We start from the raw sequence: 22,367 nt of genomic DNA on the forward strand, positions 1-22,367 counted from the left end.
AGCTGATAAAACCACATGTGTAAGGGGTTACTATAGGAAACCTTTGTCAAGGACTACAATTTGGAGTTACTATATTCACAAATGCCACTTAAAACTTTACTGTGCAAAAAAGAAGCCTTATGTACATAAGTGGCATTGATTTATTGCAGAAAAGTACTTTGACATTTTCAGCAACACATGCTGCCGTCAAGACAGATTTCTAGGGACGTCCATGTATTTTTCAACAAGACAATGCAAAACCATATTCTGCACACATTACAAAGGCACGGCTGCACAGAAGAAGGTACGGATACAGGACTGTTCCGCCTGTAGTTTTGACCTGCCCCCAACAGGGAATGTGTGAAGAATTTTAAAATGGAAAAATGCAACAGTAACAACCCTGTTTAAAATACATGTTTTGCAGGACAACACTGGAAAATCTTCATCACTTATCTTCAAGGCCAAAACATCCTTAAGGTGTTAGAAGGACTAACAACATTACAAAGTGGTCAATGTAGTGTCCCAACTTTTTTTTTTGAGGCAGCATTGCTGTGATTTGGCGCTATATAAATTAAATAAATTGAAATTGAAAGTATAGCAGGCTTGAAATGCATGAATGGATCAATATTAATAAATGATATGACGTTGGCACAAAAAAAAAAAACATGAAATATCTTTCGTCCATATTGTCTGCAAAGAAACAGAAGTCTAAATAAATTTAAGGATTGCTACAATTTTTTTTAACTTGCATTTTCCAAACCATTCAAGCTTCACTTCAAGGCACTGCATACGAGCGAGGTCTAAACCTTTGTCAGCCCATGAGCAAGCACACAGTGGAGAAGATGAACTCCTTCAGAGTTTTGGATTGTAGTTGAAATGTAAATATTTTTTCCATAAAACTGAGTCAACAGTAAAATGACCTGGATGTAAGAATCAGTCAGCTCAGAAGTGGGTTTTGGGCTGTCAGCAGGAGCACGAAGAGAACAGAAGAGGCCTCAGGAGGATTTATTACTGTGGAAGCAGCTGGTTGTCTGTCAGAGGCCTCGACGTGTTTGTGCTGCCTCTGCACCACCTGTGACAGCAACACACACTCACATGCACTCTGGGCACGTTGGCACCACCGCTCCCTCTCTCGTCACACACATGCAAACACAAACTGTTTGTCTCTCTCTCTCTCACACACACACACAGCCAGATGCTATGACTCCGCAGTTGTCCCGCCCCTCCGCAGGTAAGTTGCGCTGGTGCAGCAGCAGCTGTTAGAATGTGCAGATCTGGACACAAGCCAGACACACACACATGCACACCAAAAACTGTGGGTTCACTACATCAGCATGCACATGTTCCCCTTAAAATCCACAGAATTGACTGACCAGGCTGAAGGGTGTTATATGTGTGTGCAGCAGGTTTCGCTGATGCTGTGTGTGTGTGTGTGTGTGTGTGTGTGTGTGTGTGTGTGTGTGTGTGTTGTGTGTGTGTGTGTGGTGTGTGTGTGTGTGTGTGTGTGTGTGTGTGTGTGCACGCACAGATGGTTTCCCTGATGCAGTGTGTGTGCGCGCAGGAGATTTCCTCCTCCTGCTCTGTGTGTGTGTGTGTGTGAGAGAGAGCTGGTACCTGTGGAACCACATTGTGCCGCTGATGTGGAATAATAATAATCATTAAAAAAATACCACACACGGGATTTGTACCTGCATTTTACTGATTGCCAGCCTGAAAACTTTACCACTGAGGCTACCATCACTTGTTTGTAAATGGTGCAGGGAAAATGCCTGAAATCAACAAAGAGATTCACATATTTTAAAAAAACAAAAACAAACAAAAAAAAACATACACAATAAAAACACAGCATTTTATACTGAATCCCTCTTATCAAGCGGACAATACAAATATGATCCATCTATTCCTCTGTAGATGACCCATGGTCACAGACATACAGTCATGAAATGACATGAATGAGAAGCAGTTCCCTCTCATTGTGTTCACATCTGCTGGCGCGTGTCCAGCCAGCCCGCATGCATGTGTCTTGTCGAGGGTGCGCCAGAACTGACCATTGAAGACTCCATTAAATTTTAGAGGTGATCTGGATCGGGATCCAGATTCGGGATCAAGATTTTACTTTATATAGGCTTAGAAGGATTACTTCAAACTACTTCACAGATTCTTACCAAATTTGCACCACAGATAGATATTAGGCCATGAAGACTACTGAATTTTGGAGATGATCCAGATCAGGTTTGGTGGATGTCAGAAATCTCTGATTGCTCTTATTACCTGTTTTATGATATCCCTCCCCCAAACACACACACAGAAATCCCTCAGAATTTCTGTATGAATTCTCATTTCCTTCAAATAAAAGTGATGTTGAACGTTGCCAGTGCACATCGTGGTGAGGTGTTGACACCTACAAAGTGTTTTCTTCTCACCACACTGAAGTCTTCCATTGCAGCTGTTGATTTTGTTGTTAGGTTGGGCCCTTGATGTTTTTTTACTCCCCACTAATGGTGGGACATGCACTTAACACCTGGTCCTTCACAGTGACCCTCTCACAATTAAACACAGCATCGTACATTTCCCACATCACTGTCATTACCAAATCTTACAGCCGGGCTGTGCGAGTGTTATAACAAGAGAGAGAGAGAGAGACTTCTGTTGCCAAACAGTCCAGTATGTTTGTATGTGGCAAACAGATGCAGTGTAGTTTTTTTTATCAGACGCCATGTTCCCGCTGCAGCGTCCCGCTATCTGCTAACCACTGAGTGCTGAAGCATTTTTGACCAAACATCTCAGATGTTCTCCACAGACTGCGTTTGGTGTTTTGATCCCTCGCGTTCTTTGCCTCTGCAGGTCCTGGGATGAGTTCCATGATTGCGCCAACGTGGCCATGGCCGGCTGTCCGGACGAAGCGGCGGCTGTCTGGGAGTCCCTCCGCCAGGAGTCCAAGAAAATGCAGTTCTCCGGAAACCTGTATGACATGTGTTCTAACCGCGACAGATATGCCATAGCCGCGGCCTCCCCGCACGACTCGCCCAACCAGCAAGACGTTAACCAGGAGTCTCCACGAGGGAGTGCCACTAAGCCACCGAGCTGTGCCCGCCTCCTGGTGCTGCTTCCTCCACTGCTGCTGCTGCTCGGGTTGTAATTACTGCCAAGACCTGGGACTACTGTCAACAGACGGGAACTTTGTGTATTTTTACAAGTCCACACAGACTTTTCCGGTTCCCCTCTGCTCTTCCGGGGTCAAATACTTCTGACTGCATGCTCAGAGACCCGACAGTCCTTTTGATAAGATTTCCTTAAACTGTTTGTGCTGTTTCTTGCTTCTGCTCTGCCTTTGAATTAATCTGTCTGTTGGACACTGAAAACACACACACACACAGAACCACATGGTGGCTAAAAGTCATCCGTTTTCATCTCCGTGCATCTCATTAGTCTGAGGGAGTCTGCAGAGTCCGCCTTCGCGGAGCAATGAAAATGGGAATATTAACAAATTCCTACTTAATAAACCTGAAAACATGGTGAAGAGGACAAATGCCAACAGCTAAACTGCCCTTTGTGCAGATTTAATTTACGTTGGTTGCTGCCTAACAGATAAAAGTCCAACAAACCTCTGCAGTCTGACTTTTGTCAGATGTTTGACCTTAAAGGCTTCCAGTGACTTCCTGAAATCAGTTTGCATGTGGTGAACTTGTAGAGAGATGACCTCGGCTGTAGCGATCGTGTGTCTGGGATTTTTGGGGGTGAGGGACATTTGGAAGATCTTGTAGAATCATGATGTCACTGGACAGAGGTGTTTCTTGATGTTCATACCTTTGCAGGAGATCAAAGGTCCAAGTCTTTGGGTCCTCTCAATTCCAGACTTACAGTATGGTTGTGAGACTTGGACGGGAATCAGTGAGCTGAACGGATGGTCTTTGGTACGAGGTCTCTTCAAAGGAGCCTTGGATGTCACCTGGCTGTGACAGATTGATGGATACTGTCAGGAGTATGGATCACGGTCGTCATTCAACACCCGGTGTAGTTCTTCAGTGTGGTAGTTCAGGCCACCAGTGCATGCACATATACCTGACTTTTGACCTCACCTGGCTGCGGAGCATGCAGGGAAGCGACCTTGGGTGGTTGCACAAAAGTGTGAATGAAGCCTGCAATGATGTTTGAGTTTGTTGGCCTTTTGTAAAATCCGTGTAACATCTGTGACATCAGAGCTCCAGGGGTGTGTCTGCTGCATGTCTGCAGAGTCCAGGCTCAGTACCTTCTCCAATCAAGAACCACTGAGCTGTTGCACCTGTTAACAGGCTTTGATGAATCTGGCAACAGTTCAGTCTGGACTCAGATTTTAGTGAATCACTGAGCCTCAACAATAAGTTGTGTAAAATTCCAGCAGAAGTACTTCCCCAGAACGATACGCTGCCAAAGGCTCAATGCCTCCAAGTACAGCCAAAAGTGTGGAAACCAGATGGCAAATGCAACTTGTCTTTTCAGAACTAAAATTAGCATTTCCCAACAATCTGACTCAATGCTCGAAATAACTTGAGGCTCATCAAATGCTTCAGAAACAAAAACCCGAATGGGACTTCTGCTGCTGACTCTCCTCCAAGAAAATGAACTGTTTGAGGATCCGTGTTGGTCGAGTCCTGAGTTTCTGAGGCCAAGACCAAGACAGAGTCACAACAACTCGAGGCCGAGTATCCTACAAAGTCTATTGTAGTTGCCGCAGCCTGTTCCCATAGACTCATGCGTAATTTCCAGCCACAGTCGAGTGAGTCGTACGTGGCCTTATATAATCTTTTGTGACTCAATACATTACCCAGGCAAAGGAAGATAATCATGCTCGGGTAGTGACAAGGCTGTTTCAGAAGATTTTTACATGTTAGCACTTGTAGCATAGCATAGCATGCGTCCATGTATTTGTAGTACTGCAGTGTCTAAAAAGTGCATTCAAGCATTGTGCACATAGACCATCTTATGCAGAAAGTTACTGTCAGGGACACTTTTTTGTTGAGAAGTAAACCATGCGAAAAACAGCAAAAAACAGCAGCCTCGAGCCCGGTGTCGCAGACCGAACGGTCCACCCCTAAAAATTGGTCCGCCTTTTGCATCTGGGCATGCGTCATTTTAGACCACAGCAGCACGTCTGAGACGGAGTCTCTTCACTCAAAGTAATCAAATGGATTAATATGATTATTAACCAAGAGATGATAAATCATTCTAAAGTCAGTTTTAAGCAGAAACAAGGCCATTTTAAGCAGAAACTCATCAAAATTCCATAACCGACGTGCAGTGAACGCATCAGCTAAAAGTTTGTTTAGCCGTGGTGCTCTGATCGCTTCCTCCGCCTTTTATGATGAAATAATGCTGAATTTATGTGGAAATGATTGTTGTACAAAAGCTTCAGATATCTGTCGCTGAGATAGATGATGACTGGAGGCAGTTTTAAGCAGAAACGAGGTTTTAATCCACGAACCACGGCTAATGACGCATGTGCAGATGCAAAAGGCGGACCAACTTTTAGGGGGGACCGTTCGGTCGTTGACACCGAACTAAGCCAAGGCCAAGTCATTAGATAGTGAAGCAGAGGCGTCACCCCGAGGATACTGTATATCTCTTTAAGTGTACTTATTAGATAGAAAATGTTTTTGGATTCAGCCCCAGTATTTCCTGATTTTGTAACGACACTGATTTTTGCTTTCACTGAGGAATAGTCACCCAAGTGATCGGAGCTGTCAAAGTTATGCTAAGCTAATGACGCATTTTCCCAACAGGATGATGTAAAACCAAAGTTAATTCATTTACACAATTGACTTTTAAAGTTTGAATTGAAGTAATTCAGCATAAATCATTTTGTAAATTCAATCACGTTAAAATGTAAAATTCTACCTTCAGATTATAGTTATGTACAGTGTATTAACTGTGGCTGGAGAAACTGTGTTTTTTTTTTTCATATATTTTCCTTATTGTCGAGTGGTTTGAAGAAAACCGTGGTTAAACATACAATGTTTGAAGTTCAGATTCGAGGTTATGTCATCATACAAGCAGTGAGATGTAATGTTCTGTCATTATTACAAAATAAGTTGTTTTTTTTTATGTTGAACAGCATCTTTAATTTAATCTTTTCAAGTTGAAAATCTGGCCAGCTTCACACTGATTATCAGCGCTCTAGTACTTTAAACTTATAGTTGGGGAGCTAGGGACCCCCCCCCCCCAATAAAAAGGTCTAATGGTCCTTAGATGACTTCAAAGCACAAGATGTTCCTAAAAAATAAAGACGGGTCTCGAGACAGATATTCAAGATAGGATCCAATATGGCCGCCACAATATTGCAATAATTCAGTCAATTCTATTGTTTGTTGCTCTGCTGTTTAGGGAGATTTAATAGAAAAAAGTTGTTTGGCAGCCATTTAGGACGCTGTTTTCATTTTAAAACCCATAAAGGACATTATTTAGGTCCAAATGATGACTTGCTGATGATGGCCAACTTGTATCTTACTGGTTTTAAATTTTGTTCCTATTTGTGTGCTTTTATTTTAGTAAATTCTGTTTTATGTTGTAAAGAACTTTGTATGTTGTTAAAGTGCTATATAAAATTAAATAATTTAAATAAAATTATTATTTTATTTATTATTAATATGTCTATGACGCGGGCATGAAAGAACAAAGCTCCTCACCATCTCACCATGTCATTTAGGTCCTTCAGACTTTTTTCAGTAAAATGGTTCTTGGGAGCACGAGTATGACTAAAACCTTTCAGCTTCTAGGGGCCCTCTGCTCCCCCCCCCCTTCCCTTTTAAGAAGTTTTCTTTTTTTGCCATTCTGCTTTTGGGGGGGGCTCTGCCCCACAGAACCCCCTAATTACAGTCCTTTTAACCCCCTGCCACTTTAAGCAGTTTTTAAATGTAGATGTAAATTAATATTCAAAGTTTTCAGCTAGTTGACAGTAGAGCTGCACAATATGGTCAAATTATCATATTTCAATATTGTCATATCAATTTGATACGCGATATGACTATGATTTGACGCAAAGTGCAGCAACAGTGAAAATTAAACATTCTTTTAAAAACAACAGTAATAATACCACACTCATTATAAGGTTAGGATACTGTGCCCTCCAGAAGTATTGGAACACTTGGAATTTCACACATTTTAATTTGTTTATACCATTTAAAATACAAAAAATATAAAGAATAAAAATGTCTGAAATTATCTTCCTCAAACTCAAACTGAAAGTAAATCTCTAAAACTTGATAAAACCTGTAAATAAGTTTTATTGTTTTATTGCCAGTTTTCTTCAGACACGTCAGGGGATGGAAACATGAACATTTCCAAGTCACTGAATATGTCTTAGACTTTACAATAATACAAACGTTTCTTTCATGTCAAATTGTAGCTGAACTTTCAGGTCTTCTTTTTAAGAAAGTCCTCCTCTACACCACTTCATCAGGAAGCTGATTTGATATTTTTAATTCATTTATATCAAGTTGTAGACATTTGTAGCTTTGAATCGCCCAGTGTGAGGGGAGTGCTGAGCTCCTCACACTGGACAGAGAGAGACAATAGCCGTCCGCCAGGCAAATAGCAAACTTCCACTGTGGGTTGCCGGGTTACCAGGTCAATAGTCACTCTCTACAGTTGAGAAACAGTCAGTGGCATGTGTATTTTTAAGTGAAATGCATCATCTTGGTGTCACTCAGAGATCAAAATTAAGAGGTTATTTTTAATCAACAGCGTCTGCTCATTTAAAAATAACTTGAGATACATGGATATGTAAGGCAACCCGAATTAAAGGAGAAATGCCGCTTTTAACAACCTGAACCTCATTTCTTGCATAAAATACGGCTGTTTACTCACCAATATAACTTTGGTGTCATTATTAGTCCATGGTTCAAATGACGTGTTCAGTTCAAATCTAAGGCAAACATTTTTCTTCTTCTACTAAGGTGGATTAGAACTTTATAATGGTACACAGCACCAACTAGACAGGAAGAACCTAGTAGTCAATGTGACTCGTCATGTGACATGTCAATCATCTGGGTCCAGTCAGATTTCAGGGGAGTCCAGCACAACCCTGGCCTCCGCTCTAGCTCCACCCATGCCAGGACATGTTCAACATTCGACATTTCCTGTTTCACTGTGGACTCAAAATTTAGTGCTTTCTTTTTCAGTGTGAACTTGCCACTGAGGTCCCATGAGAGTCCATGGGATCTCATCTGTCAATCTACGAAGTGTTGATCCAGGAAGTGTTTGACATTTCCTGTTTCACTGTGGACTCAATATTTGGCACTTCCTGTTTGGGACTCGCTGTACCATGAGTGAGTTTCGCACCACTGCGTGGTGCTTCGCTCGTATTAGTAGTAGTGGTAGTAGTAAACAAATTTATTGTAACCTAATACTTTCTTCTCATGGAGTATTTCCAAAAATTAAGTCCTTTATGTGTTTTAAGGAATGTGTTTTAAAGAAGAAATGGTTTTGGTGGCATGGTGTGTGTGCGGCTTCGATCACAGAGAGACTAAGAAGAGCTGACCGTTTGGTATGCTTATGCATTTTGGGTCAAGGATGAATGCTGCAAAAATAGAAAATTGATAGGATTAATAGTTTTTGAGAATTGAATGATATTAGCTAACAGCAGTGAACAATGGACATTGTGCTGTAATGCACTATGGGACTTTGAGGTTTGGGGGTTTTAGTTGTTATTGTGGTTCATGGTATTTTAACAGTGTTGTTAGTGTTATTGATTTATTGTGTTTTTGTAGTTCATTTGGTTTAGTCAGTTTAGTTAAGTGTCATGTTGCCATTACCACGAGTGAAGCCTGTACTGCGTTTGATGTTTTCCGCCACATCTCTGTTTGCGGGCGTGTAAAATTAAAAGCACCTGCTTGCAGTAGACCACAGATAAGACAAAAACCTCTCAGGTGTGTGCTACGTATAACTTTGATTGTGGACAAACAGTGGTGAGCTGACATTTGCCGTGTGGTATGCTTATGTATTTATAGTCAAGGATTAACGCTGCCAAAATGGAACATTGATTGGACTAATATTTTGTAGAAATTAGGGATATTAACTAACAATACTGAACAATGGACATTGCTGATTACATTTTGGACTCACACACCTTTCCAATAGGGGACAGTAAATCATCTTTTATATTAAAAGCATGGGTGTAAGTGCATATAATTGTAAATATGTTAAAAATACATGGATGACACAAGAAAGTGAAAACACTTATTTCCATTGTGGTCCATTTAAGCCTCAAATGACAAAATAGAAGTACTCATCTTCAACCACTTTTCCGGGTTTGGGTCGCGGGGGAAACAGCTCCAGCAGGGGACCCCAGACTTCCCTTTCCCATGCCACATTGACCACCTCTGACTGGGGGATCACGAGGCGTTCCAAGGCCAGTGTGGAGATATAATCTCTCCACCAAGTCCTTGGTCTTTCCCGGGGTCTCCTCCCAGATGGACATGCCTGGGAAACCTCCCTTGGGAGGCACCCAGGAGGCATCCTTACCAGATGCCTGAACCACCTCAGCTGGCTCCTTTCAACGCGAAGGACAGTCAACATAATGACGTAGACAGTCATTATGTTGTTGTGATGTTTAAATCCTTGCTGTAGCACTTTGAGATTTCTTTGAAATGTAAGGTGCAATACAAATAAAATGTATTATTATTATTATTATTGTTAGCAACACCTACCGCCTTAGCCAATATTAGCAGCCAGTTGATAACACATTCACACGGGCATTATAAATACCACAGCAACATGTCCACAGACAGCTGTAGGACAGTACTGTCTGCACAGTTTATTAAAATGGACACTCACAAACAAAAAAGACAGAAATGCTAAAAACCCGTAAATCGTTTCATGACTTGCTGCTGGGAGCAGCTATATTAGATCATGAACTCTGGTGAATGTAAGGTTCGAAGTTGATGAGACGGAATTCTGAGTTCAGGGGATGTTCACAGGGGGTGTAACGGGTAAAGTCAGACCTTGAGTACAAATGGAACGCACAGTTAGTTTTGGTAACATCCTACTTCTATGTAGTTATTTAAAGGAACCTCCCCCCACTATTAGAAAGGAGTTGTGCACTGACGATCAATGTGAAGCAAGACAGATTTTCAGCTTAGACTGTGTTTTGGATTCTTGAATGGCTTGATGAGTTGGAATTCTGACTTTAGGGGTGTAACTGGGAAATTCAGACCTTTGAGTACAAATGGAACGCACAGTTATATTTGTGTGACTGCAGGACCTTTGTGGCTGGGACGGCGGTGGGATCGAACCCAAACGGCTCGCACTAAAGACCATTCCTCTACCAGGTCAGCCAAAGGGGAATTCCCCATTAGCCAAGCTAGCAGGAACGTCTTTTCAATCAGGACCCGGGACCTTCATCCCGCTACATATCTCCCCACCATTTTTGACTTCGTCCCGAAGTCACAGGTGCATTTAAGCATGTTCTGTTCAGTTAAGGAACCTTGGACCTTGGGGGACAAAGGTGGTTGTCCCAGCTACTCTACTATAGTGAAAGAGTTCAAAGGACTTCATCACTGATAAAGTGAAGAATGATTTTCAACTTAGACTGTTTTGGGTTGAAGGAACCTAGAAAAATTTGCTGTGCTTTGGTTCCAGGGGAGTGCAAAGGGGTTGGTCCTAGCATACTCACTATGCTAAATCTGAACTATCGCAAGCAGTCTTTTGTGCTTTTAAACTATCTATGGACTGAATAACCTGCTGTTTGAGCAGAAGTTACACTGAGGTTCTGCGGTTGTTTTCATGTGGCCCAGGTGTGAAGTCCTCAGAGGTTCCTGCTCTACCAGCGGGTTTCTCCAGCCACAGTCACAATCCTCGCTGATGCCAAGTGTTTTTCATGCCTTGGGACCCTGCAGGCTGCTGAGGCTGCTTGTTATTCTGTTGGTGGGTAACAGATGTTTCCGTCTGGCCGGGGATCAGAAATGTGATCACATCAGAGAGGCGCTGAGCGAGACCAGTGCTCCCCCGGAAAACAAACGCCATTCTGCCTGCTTTACTGTGAGGTTGTAGGTTTAATTCCTCTTTTCAGCCAACTTGCTTCCAACAGACTGCGTGCTGAAGTGACACCCTTGTAATCACAACAAGGTTGTATTCGATTCTTCTATTTCTGTTTTACATTTCTTTTAGCTTTTAAGTGCAGCTATTGTGAATCTTATTTAACTAAATTTTTCCTGTTGTGAATATTAGGATTGTTTAGCATTTCACTAGTGATTAGCTCGCGGTAGCTAAACTACACTTTTTTGTAATTGTTTCTTTTATTACTGTTATCAGTCTAATACTTCTGTTAGCATTTAGTGTAACTGCTGTTAATTTTAGCTCATTATTTTATTCCTGTGTGACTCTTAGGAGTAGTTAACATATCGCTAGCAGCTAGCTTACGCTAACTAGGCCAGCTTTTTTTGCTGTTGTTGTTAGTGTTACTACCAGTCTAGTACTTCTGTTAGTTTTTCAGTGTAACTGCCGTGAATTGTGGATTATTTTGTTCCTGTGTGAATGTTAGGAGTAGGTAGCATTTTCGTTAGCGGTTAGCTCACGCTAGCTTGGCTACACTCTTGAATTTTCTGATGCACAAAGTACACTGTTTTACACCTCACATTAATCTTGCACGATGCTGGGACAGAGGATGGCTCTTTTAGAAAGCCGTGTCTGGAGGAGCAAAAGCGCCTTTGTGTTGAAGTCTCACAGGACATGTTGTGACATGCCCACCTCTTCCACTATTCAGAAGATACAGACGGCTTTCGGTGGCTTTTCAGTCATGTGATTATCCAAGAAATTGTGGCAGAGCTCTCGATTTACCAATCGATCTACGTTCCGATCCTCACCTATGGTCATGAGGTGGTTGGCTCATGACTGAAAGAACAAGATCGCGAGTACAAGCGGCCGAGATGAGTTTCCTCCGCAGGGTGGCTGGGCGCTCCCTTAGAGATAGGGTGAGGAGCTCAGCCACTCAGGAAGAGCTCGGAGTCGAGCCTCTGCTCCTCCACGTCGAAAGGAGCCAGTTGAGGTGGCTCGGGCATCTTTTTCGGATGCCCCCTGGACGCCTCGCTGGAGAGGTGTTCTGGGCATGTCCCATTGGGAGGAGGCCCCGGGGAAGACCCAGGACACGCTGGAGGGACTACGTCTCTCGGCTGGTTTGGGAACGCCTTGGGGTTCCCCCGGAGGAACTGGGGGAGGTGTGTGTGGATCGGAAGATCTGGGCGGCTTTGCTTGAGCTGCTGCCCCCGCAACCCGACTCCGGGTAAAGCGGAAGAAAATGGATGGATGGATGGATGGATGGGTTTCCACCTGGCTGTCGTCCAGTTTCTGGCAAAATTTGGTGCAGTTGCGCTGGTCCAGTTGTTCCACCATTTCCTTACAAAGAAAATCAGACGAGAGACTACACCCATCCTCACACAAAGGCTGCTTACCAGCAAATGACACAATCGACAGGCGTGAAAAATTGACGCATGCGCACGAAGGTTCAAGGTTGGCTCATGCAAATACAAGTGATTCAAATCCATCAGGTTTTTGAAAAAAATAAAAAGGTCGGATACTTTTCTAACAGACCTCGTATGCTACTCTGGAACCACCCCTAAATTCAAACAGTCCAACTATCAACCCCACTGAGGTCTTTAGTCTGGGTCTTATTAACATAAGATCACTGTCCTCAAAATCACTGTTGATTAATGATCTAATTATGGATCACCACTTAGATATTTTTGGGTTATGTGAAACCTGGCTTAAACCTACAGCTGTCCTCCCCTTAAATGAGGCCTGCCCACCAGCGTACACATTTAGTCACATCCTTCATGATGTGAAGCAAGGTTGGGGTGTGGCTCTTATTTATGAATCTAGGTTTGTTTATTTGCTGTTGGGGGTCATAAATATAATTCATTTGGACATCTGATTCTCCGCTCTGCCCATGATGCTACGTATTGCCAAGGTCACAAGAATAAAAATTAGCCATATTACTTTGTCACTGTATATAGACCCCCTGGCCCATACTCTGAATTCTTAGATGAATTTGGTGCATTCAACTCAAACTGTTCGACTAGTGCAGATAACATTCTGATTATTGATGACTTCAATATTCATCGAAAAATGCTTTCTGATCCCCTCTGTAAATCATTTTTGAAAATTATGAATGTATTAGGATTCCAGCAATACATTTAGGATTCAACGCACATTAGTGGAAATACCCTGGATTTGGTTCTCGCACGTGGTATTGCTGTCACGAATATTGACATCATGCCTCTTACATCAGTGGTGTCTGATCACTCATTTATTAGTTTTACAGTGTCGCTGCCGTGTTTAGTGGAACAACAACCCTATTTATCACACATCATCTCCTCACCTACAACTGACCTCAAAGCTAGACTGCCTGATATCTTAGCTTCATGTTTGCAAAATGCCCAATCAGGAGACAGTCTTGTGGACATTTTAAACTCAGTGCTTAAAACAACACTTGACATGATTGCGCCACCTATATTAAAACCACGCCCCCCCAAAACACAGTCACCTTGATTCAATGATTACCTGCTTGACCTCAAGCATAAGGCTAGAGGTCTAGAACGAAAATGGTGTAGTTCAAAATTAGAAGTATTCCACCTTGCGTGGCGTGATGCTATCTTAGACTATAAGCATGCACTACTGGCTACAAAGCGGACCTACTACTCTGATTTGATCAACAAAAACAAGCATAACTCAAAGTTCTTGTTCGACACGGTGGCAACACTTATTCATGGACAACCACCTGTAGTTCGCTCTCCTTTTACAACACAAGATTTCCTGGATTAATTTGAGAAGAAAATAGAAGACATCAGGTTAAACATATCCCGGCATGCCTTAATCCAGCCACTACACCCTGCTATTGATGTGGGCGCCACTACTGAGGTATTACCTAGATTTACAGAATTTGATAGTATCTCACTAGGTGTGCTGATGAAACTCGTAATGTCTACAAAAAGCAGAACCTGCTTATTTGATCCTATAAAAACAAAATTGCTTCAGGACCTGTGGCCCACTCTTGGGCCGACTGCGCTGGAAATGATTAATCTCTCATTAACCTCTGTATCTGTTCCTAAATGTTTCAAATCTGCAGTGATTAAACCATTACCTAAGAAATCTAATTTTGAGCCTAGGGTATTGAAAAAATATAGGCTGATATAAAAAATTCTGGAAAAAGTGGTATCACAGCAGTTCGTGGACCACCTTACTGAGAATAATCTTTTTGAGCCACTGCAGTCTGCTTTTAGAAAATATCATTCCACAGAAACAGCTCTCACTAAAGTGGTGAATGATCTTCTACTTGCAATGGATTCAGACACCACTACAGTTCTGTTGCTGTTAGATCTCAGTGCTGCATTTGATACCGTAGATCACCATATTCTATTCGATAGGCTGGAGAATCATTCTGGGATTACTGGGCGTGTGTTGTGTGTTGGGGGGGTGTGGCTGGACATTTTGGTGTTCTTTTCTTTTCTTTGCTCTCCAGGTGGTATGCAAACTGATTTGTCTGTGGAGAAGGTGCTGGCAGAAGAGTCATTCACCCTCATCAACGTGATATGCAGCACCTGTGGATGATGCTCACGTGCAACCTTAAAGACTTTCAGCTGAAGCAGATAATGAGATGGCGTTCTGCATTTAAGCCATGTGTGATTCAAGCAGAATTGCCGGGAACTCGACCTTGTGATGATCGTTTGTGAGACGCTGAGGACCGCGCCTGGGTTTGACACATCGTGCCTGTGAAGGAGGACGGGTGAGGGACACATGCTGTCAGCACACATCAGAGGTGATTGATTGTCTGAATAAATGTTAATAGTAATGTGGTATTTTGTTACGCAGTATATTTGAACATTGATGAGAATTGTGCAGCTCGCTTCTCACTGCCGTGGCGTGCGGACTGATGATCCTCCACCTGTTGTGAGAAGCTGCTCATTTACATAAAGCTTAAATTCAGACCTGAATGTGTTGCTGATAGTGTGTGCCTTTGAAGGATATTAGTTGTAGCTGCTGACTTACCTCACCTTTTCTATCCTTCACAGAATCGGTTTGTCGTGTCCACCTGGGGGGTGTTTGGCGGTGAATCTGAGTCCAGAAGCGCCGGGCTTCGATCCCTTTGGGCGCTGGAGAGCGCGCCGTCCTTCACTCCGCCAGATAAACGCACTTTTATGTTTGTACACAGAGTATTGCACAAAAGGGGGAAAATAAAATTGTTTTGTTTTTTCTGGAACCGCTTTCTGGTTATTTAGCGCTGGGTTCAGTCAGACGCAGGTCCGCTCCTGAACCCGCGTCGGCACATAACAGGTGCCCTTGCATGGTTGACATCATACCTGACCAATCGTTCTCACTGTGTTTTGTACAATAACACTACATCTCACCTTAGTGGCATGAAATTTGGGGTTCCACAGGGGTCTGTCTTAGGCCCTCTGCTTTCTCCGTTTATATAGCACCCCTTGGACACATATTGCAGCATTTTGGGATTAACTTTCATTGCTATGCTAATGATACTCAGTTATACATGCCAATAACTGCTGGTAATCTCATACTCACAAAAGCCTTTGAAGATTGCCTTGCATCAGTGAAAAGCTCAATGTTTAGCAATTTCCTAGTTTTACTTGTGTGAAGCACCTTGAGGCAACTTCGTTGTGATTTGGTGCTATATAAATGAAAATAAATTGAATTGAAATTCAGCAAATTTAACTTGAAGCAGCCCAACGTTAAAGAATGATGTTCAACAACTGTGTGAAAGGAGGAAATAGAAACAAATAAAATCCAATTTAGCTCCAATATCTTAACAGTGGGAGATTTGTGACCTTACATTATGTTAACTTTATCTCAGGTGGTTGTTGATCTGTATACTACAATTTAATCTGTGGGTTGCAAATTCCCACTGATGTTTTTATGTAAAAGTTTTTACCTTAATCTTTGGCCTGATTCTTGATGGCTTCTTAGAAAACTGCACACGAACATTCATACATGACCTTCCAGAAGGACCTGTACAAGTACAGCAAAGTAAACTTTACCATGGTTACCATGCTAACTGGAGAAAGTGGTCAGACAGTAGGCAATCATGACCCTGAAGGTCTAAGATGTATTTTAAGTCCCTGGTCCATGTACAGTTGCAGCAGTGCTTGTGGATTCATCAGCCTGAAATTGCATAGAACCTTTTTACAGAAGGTTGCTTGCCTTAGCCAAATCGGTGGTGGTTTCACAGCCAGAGGTTCTTGATCTTTGAATGTTGCTGGACTCGGACTTTGCTGTGCTGTTAGTTCGATGTGACAGTGCACACCTTAAGGTTGTTTTTCTTCCACATTGCTGCACATTCACAGTATCTCCACTGATGCATCGAGGTCTTTGTGAGGCATTTGAGTACTTGTCATATTGGTGCAGCTGCACAAAACTAAAATCCAGCATTTGGCCATGAAACTGGACATTTACTGCTTTCATGCTTACTGCCTCCCATGATGAGAACCCAACTGTAAGACTTGAAGAGTCATGTTGGCATCTTGCAGATGTCTGTCAGTACACTGTGGTGTATTTACAAAATATCCCCGCTGTCTTGACATGTTTTGTTGTCATGATGATGGATTGGTGCATGTTGGTGGTTTTGTGACAGCATCTGGTTGAAAATGGAAGCGTTCAGGTAACTCGGGGTCTTGTTTCTAAGCAGGGATAAGTTGAAGTGTGAGATCGATAGTTGAGTTGGGACGACGCATGATGTTTTATGGATGCTGTTCTGGTGTCGCCGACCAAATAGTCCCCTCTAAAAATTGGTCTGCCCTGCTTTCATTGCGCATGCGTCAGGGTAGTCAACCAATCAAAGGGAATAATGTGATTATTAATCGTCACATGACAATGTAAAACCTCTTAAATCAGTCTAAAGTCAGTTTGAAGCAGAAACGAGGTGATAATCAGTGAATCGCTGATGACACTCAGAAATGATGCTGCTGATCTCCAAAATGACACATGCGCAATGAAGGCAGGGTGGATGATTTTTAGGGGGGACCGTCCGGTCGGCAACACCGGACTCTCATGGTGAAGAAGGAGCTGAGCCAGGACCCAACACTCAATTTACCAGTAGACTTACACTCCTATACTGACCTATGGTCACATTTTGTTATCACTGGAGACTATATGAGAAATTCCCATTTGAGTGCAAAGGTTTAGAAATTACTCCAGCCCTCAAGAGTTCTGTTCTCACTCTTAATGCTACAGTGTGTAAGATTTAGGGGCGTTTATTCACAGAAATGCAATGTAGCGTTCATAACAGTCTGTTCATTAGTGTTTAATTACCTGTAACTGCCTGTCGATGCATTTTCATGAGTTAGCCCTTCAGATCTACATTGGATTGTGCCCCCTTGTGGAGGCTGCCATATTGCAGCACCATGTTAAAAGTGTAGCTTTAAAAAGGACCTACATATTTCACCTTCCCATTTTACAATGCGGGCAGAAGACTGACAAAATAAAAAAGACGAGGAAGCAGCGGTTGCTTCACTAAACACTGTCTAGTGGTTGCTAGGGAAAGCTAGTGCGGTTAATAACCCTAATTTTTTGTAAAATTGAGGATGATACATTTTGTTTATCACAAGAGAAGACACGGGGAGCATGAATCCCCATCGCCAAAGAACCAAATAAAATAAAATTGTGACTGGGGATGGCATAATGCAATCTGCCAGCTCACCACTAGATGGCACTAAATTATGCTCAATGTAGCTTTAAGTTGGCGTGTATTCAATTCATTAAACTGCATTTTGAAACTCTTCGCGGTGCTGGAGCACCACTGTCACTGAAAATGTCTTAACAAACTGAAGGCGCCGATGTGAAAACTTTGTTTTAATGTCGAGTCGGTGGACAAATGTGATTCCAGAGTGATTTTCAGCAGTGTTATTGATCGGGGAAGAGCCGGGAATCATTTTCCAGCATTCCGTGTGGGTTTGTCCACCTCATTGCCTCCAGCGGCAGCATTCTGCTCCAACAAATAGGTTCAACTGGACAGCGAAGGGGAAACTCCTCTATAACCAATACATCACTGTCACATTAACACCACAATATATTTATGATAAACCACTTTTTTGATCATACATTTCACAGGGTTATGACAGTATCCCTCTTAAAGTCTTTGTTTCTCGGCACAGCAGCTCCTCGTGATGTGTAATTTGCTTTTTTCCTTCTGCTACAGAGGATTTTTATTTCTTCTGCAGATTTGAGAGGCATTAATATCAGATCATTGCTTTCTGGCCCCGTTGTCACTTCTGCACCTTTCAGCAGTAACAAAGCCGAGTGAGGTCCAGACAGACGCTGCAGATGCTGCAGTTAAATCTATACAACATTCAGACAAAACCGACTCACCTGGGAAACGACACACTGCAGGTTTCTTGTTTAATGTTCAGCCTTTGTTCAGCTGAAAATCTGCTTTTGACTGTAAAATTCCAGCTGTGCATAAACATGTCCACGCAACCGAAAACCCAGTTTCAGCTCCTGCTGAACCTTGCTCAGTCTGTCCAACTTTGACCCAATTTTTCTGGGTGAAATCAGGAAGGATTTGAATATTTGAGCTCATCTGTTGCACAACAGGCTCAATATTTATATGAAATATTGGATAATAATAAAGAAACAATGAATAATGATGTCTTCAAAAACAATTCATAGGTGTCCCAAATACTACAAATATGTAAAATTATATTGATAGTGACATCATAGGACTTGAAATTTAATGTGTGTAAAGTTGCAGTTCCCATCTGGCCACCAGGGGCGCTGCACAACCCAGAGTTGGTGTCACCCCAGAATTGCTGCTGCATTGCGTCACAGCAGTGCCACCGCGTGATTCAGGGGTCCCAGACGTGGCTCTCCACAGAGAATACACACGAGTGTAATTTTTACAGACGCTGCTTCCAGTATGTGTCTGACCAGCCAATCAGGTGGCACTTTCCACACGATTGTTCCCATCGTTCTCTTGATGATGACGTATTTTTAACAACAAAAACACAAACACCCATCTTTGATGTGTGTTGTTCGGAGCTGGAATTTTACTGAATGAACTTTGAAGACTACGACACAGTAAAGTAGGAAATAACACTATTAAAACATACAACCCCCCTCAAACTATGTACCACATTTTTTGGATTATGAGTCACACTGGAGTATAAATCACAGTGTTTTTTTCTGTATGTGAACTTGTTTTTAACAGCATTTCTCTGGGTGGTGAGTTCAAAAATGGACAGAAACTCAGTGTAGCACATGTGCACACCACAAGATGTGCTGTTACTTTGTTCCCTTGGTTTTAAGTTCCAGAAATGAGACAGATGATATTCCTCTGGTGCCCACACTTCTGTACCCGAGGCATCAACACTCTGAAACCAAACAAACACATGTGTGATAAAATGATTATAAACCATGAGGCCTGACTAATGTAGTGGTTAACTATTAAAGAAATGGATTTGAATAAAGGGGCAAGTGACATTATTTCTTTCTTTATTTCTTTCTTAAACAGACAATTATTTTTTGACATTTGTCATTGCATTTGTTGGGCAGCAGTGAGCTCAGCACTGGGGGAAGGATACACTGGAATTCGTGATTTTTTTTTTTTTAACTTAATTTTTGTGCCTTCATATACGAAGTTTATTAGAAAATTAACTGGCAGTTTTATATAAAAAAAAAAACTATATGGATTTGAATCACGTGCGATTACACCAGACATGTTTGAACCCTCGTGCGCATGCGTGAGTTTTTTCACGCGTGTCGGTGACGTCATCCGCCTGTGGGCAGTCTTTGAGTGAGCACTGGTCCAGCTCTCTCAGCTGAAATCCTTTGTCTGAGATGCTGCTGGAGACGGCACGCGTTGCTTTATCAAAATTTTTTCAGGGCCTGTGAGGGATATCCGAGTGGACACTATTCGAGAAATTCTGCTGGTTTTCGGTGAAAAGTTTAACGGCTGATGAGAGATTGTGGAGTTTCTTTCACTTTAAGGACAGCTCACAAAGTGGATCGGCGCAGCGCGGTCGGAGGTGGCGTCCGTCTGGCTGTTTCGAGCTGAAAACTTTCTAATTTAAGGCTCTGTTCACCCAGGACGTCGTCAGAGAACAGAGAAGTTTCAGAAGAAGTCGGCATGAGGAGTTTATGCGGACATTCCACTGTTAAAGGAGATTTTGTAATGAAAGAACGTGCTGGCAAATTCACTGAGTCGGTTCCGTGACGACGATGCAAATCCGTCTGCGCCGCGACAGGAAAAACACCTCCGTGTTGAAAACCATTTGTAAAATTCAGGCGGCTTTTGATGGCTTTCAACAAGTGAGTATCTGAGAAATTGTTTAACAGCTGGGCATGTTCCAACTTGTCCGTTAAGGTTTCCAACGGAGGTGTTTTTCCTGTCGCGACCCCCCACGGTCGGGTCCGGCCCGACATGCGAATCTGCCCGCACGTTCTTTCATTACAAAATCTCCTTTAACAGTGGAATGTCCGCATAAACTCCTCATGCCGACTTCTTCTGAAACTTCTCTGTTCTCTGACGACGACCTGGGTGAACAGAGCCTGAAATGTGGAAGTTTTCAGCTTGAAACAGCGAGACGCCGCCGCCTCGGAGCGCAGATCGCCATCAGGTGCCATGGGTCGTCCTTAAAGCGACACTTACAAACCAAAATCTCTCATCAGCCGTTAAAATTTTTACCGAAAACCAGCTGAATTTATCGAATGGTGTCCACTCAGTTGTGCCTTACAGTTTTGAAAAAATTTTGATCAAACAAAGCAGCAGTCTCTGAGCCATTCCTAAACAATGAAAAAAATCGACGAGAGGGTGGGCGACTCCTCACTCAAAGACTGCCCACAGGCGAATGACGTAACCGACAGGCGTGAAAAAACTCTCGCATGCTCACGAGGGTTCAAGCATGTCTGATGTAATCACACGTGATTCAAATCCATATGGTTTTTGAAAAAAATAATAAGGTCGGATACTTTTCTAATAGACCTCATATTCAGACAATTTCACTTAAACCATAATGATAAAAATTTTAAGTGTGGACAGTCTATGAAATTACATTTTATGACAATGAGATGCTGATTTATTTTGCTAATATCATAACATCTGTGTACAGTGTAAAAATTTACAACCCTAAGAAAATTATATATATAAATATATATATATATATATATATATATATATATATATATATATATATATATATATATATATGTTGGGGAAAGTGAAATGCACGGACCCACACCAGGGGGCGTAAATGAATGGCCAATAGAGATGCCAATAAATACAATTTATTGCTGCAAATGTGCACAACAGGTCCAATACTGCTTTTAGTCTGTCAATCATGCTACACAAAAGATGACGCGTGGGCAGGCCCAAGGGTAGGCGACGCCTATCCAGAGAAGAGCCGGGACCCACGAGCTACCCACGGAGACCGGCAACACACCGGACCCGCCAAGTCCTGAGTCCCCAGGTGGCCACTGCTTCCAGCTGTCAGATCCGGTACTGCTGGCAGGAACAGACACAGGTTAAAGGTGGGTGTGTTTACACCCAGCAAACAGTCAGCAACTCACAGAAATCCTCTTGTAGGAATAAATCCAAATACTCCCAGAGTGCAGAGGAAAACTGGAGAATGTGCAGTGCCAATGGTTATACTTAGTCAGAAGTGAGGAGTGGAGATGTCAACTCCTCCAAACTTCCCACAAACTCAGCTACAAGCTCCTGAGAGGCGACTGCGCCCTCTGGTGCCTGAAACCAGACGACAGGCAGGGTGCCCTCTGGTGGTGAGCCAGCAGTACCTCCTCTTCGGGCAGCCCACACAACAGGATCCCCCCCCTCAATGGGCGCCTCCTGGCGCCCGACTAGGCTTGTCGGGGTGTCGCTGGTAGAAATCGGCCAGGTGGGCCGGATCCAGGATGAAGCTCCTGTTCAGCCAGGAGCACTCTTCGGGTCCGTACCCTTCCCAATCCACCAGATACTGGTAACCCTGACCCCGTCGGGCAGGAGGCGGCGCTGGTCCGGGGGTGCAGAGGTCCGAGGTGTGGTATGGCTTAATTCTTGACACATGAAACACGGGGTGGATCCGCAGTGAAGCTGGGAGTTTAAGCTTCACTGCGGCTGGACTGATGACCTTCAAGATGGAAAAAGGTCCGATGTAGCGATCTGTCAGTTTGGGTGAGTCAATGTTCAGTGGAATGTTTTTTGTGGAAAGCCAGACCTCCTGCCCGGGCTGGTAAGCGGGGGCCGGGGCGCGTCGACGGTCTGCATGGTCCTTCGCCCTCGTCCGGACTCTCAGAAGGGCAGAGCGGGCTGTCCGCCACACCCGACGGCATCTTCTGAGATGGGCCTGGACCGAGGGGACCTCGACCTCTCCCTCTACGGCCGGGAACAATGGGGGCTGGTACCCCAAACATACCTCGAA

Source organism: Thalassophryne amazonica, chromosome 8, assembly GCF_902500255.1.
Source record: "Thalassophryne amazonica chromosome 8, fThaAma1.1, whole genome shotgun sequence".
NCBI classification, from domain to species: Eukaryota; Metazoa; Chordata; class Actinopteri; order Batrachoidiformes; family Batrachoididae; genus Thalassophryne; species Thalassophryne amazonica.